The sequence below is a fragment of the Coturnix japonica genome, unplaced genomic scaffold, assembly GCF_001577835.2.
Source record: "Coturnix japonica isolate 7356 unplaced genomic scaffold, Coturnix japonica 2.1 chrUnrandom665, whole genome shotgun sequence".
Lineage (NCBI taxonomy): Eukaryota > Metazoa > Chordata > Aves > Galliformes > Phasianidae > Coturnix > Coturnix japonica.
In genome coordinates this window covers 50,140-51,447 of record NW_015440030.1, presented here as the reverse complement: position 1 = coordinate 51,447, position 1,308 = coordinate 50,140, and the positions used below count along the sequence as shown (strand labels likewise).

The following is a 1,308-nucleotide window of genomic DNA, read 5'->3' as shown; positions in this document are numbered from 1 at the left end:
CATTTAGGGTCATTTAGGTCCATTTAGGTCCATTTAGGGTCCATTTAGGTCCATTTAGGGTCATTTAGGGTCCATTTAGGGCCATTTAGGTCCATTTAGGGTCATTTAGGGTCCATTTAAGGCCGTTTTGGGGCTATTTAGGGCCATTTAGGGCCATTTAGGGTCATTTAGGGTCATTTAGGGTCGTACCATCAGATTCTCCATATCCCGAACCTCCTGGTTGACGTGATTTAGGATTTCCCTGCAGCATTCGGCCGCCTGCTGGACACGGGAACGATCCTCCGCCTCATCTGGGGTTTATAGGGTCAATAGGGTCAATAGGGTTAATGGGGTCAATGGGGGTATTGGGGTCAATGGGGTCAATGGGGTCAATGGGGTTAATAGGGTTAATGGGGTCAATGGGGTTAATAGGGTCAATGGGGTCAATGGGGGCAATGGGGGCAATAGGGTCTATGGGGTTAATGAGGTCAATAGAGTCAATGGGGTCAATGGGGTTAATGGAGTTAAGGGGGTCAGTGGGGTCAATGGGGTTAAGGGAGTCAATGGGGACAATAGGGTCAATGGGGTTAATAGGGTCAATGGGGTCAATGGGGTTAATGGGGTCAATAGGGTCAATGGGGTCAATAGGGTCAATGGGATCAATGAGGTTAATAGGGTCAATGGTGTGAATGGGGTCAATGGGGTTAATAGGGTCAATGGGGGCAATGGGGTTAATAGGGTCAATGGGGTTTATAGGGTCAATAGGGTCAATGGGGTTAATGGGGTCAATGGGGTTAATGGGGTTAATGGGGTCAATGGGGTTAATGGGGTTAATAGGGTCAATGGGGTCAATGGGGTTAATGGGGTTAATGGGGTCAATGGGGTTAATGGGGTCAATAGGGTCAATGGGGTTTATAGGGTCAATAGTGTCAATGGGGTTTATAGGGTCAATAGGGTCAATGGGGTTAATAGGGTCAATGGGGTCAAGGGGGTTTATAGGGTCAATGGGGTCAATAGGGCCAATGGGGTCAATGGAGTCAATGGGGACTATAACGTCAATGGGGTCAATGGGGGCAATGGGGTCAATAGGGTCAATGGGGGCAATGGGGTTAATGGGGGCAATGGGGTTAATAGGGTCAATGGGATCAATGGGGTCAATGGGGGCAATGGGGGTTATAGGGACACAGTAGGGACCCCATAGGGTCTATATGGCCCCATAGGGTCTCTATGGCCCTATAGGGTCTATATGGCCCTATAGGGTCTATATGGCCCTATAGGGTCTATATGGCCCTATAGGGTCTATAGGGCCCCATAGGGGTTATAGGGGCC

At 49.3% G+C, this 1,308-nt stretch overlaps 1 protein-coding gene across 1 annotated transcript in view; it reads right to left on the bottom strand.

The window, feature by feature from the left end:
* Positions 1–189: 189 nt before the first annotated feature.
* LOC107307547 (rho guanine nucleotide exchange factor 1-like) overlaps positions 190–1,308 on the bottom strand; it is a 15,299-nt gene continuing 14,180 nt past the window's right edge. The window contains exon 5 of the mRNA XM_015851059.1: positions 190–290. The gene's annotated coding sequence lies outside the window, so the exon portion shown is untranslated. The remainder of the gene's footprint in view (positions 291–1,308) is intronic.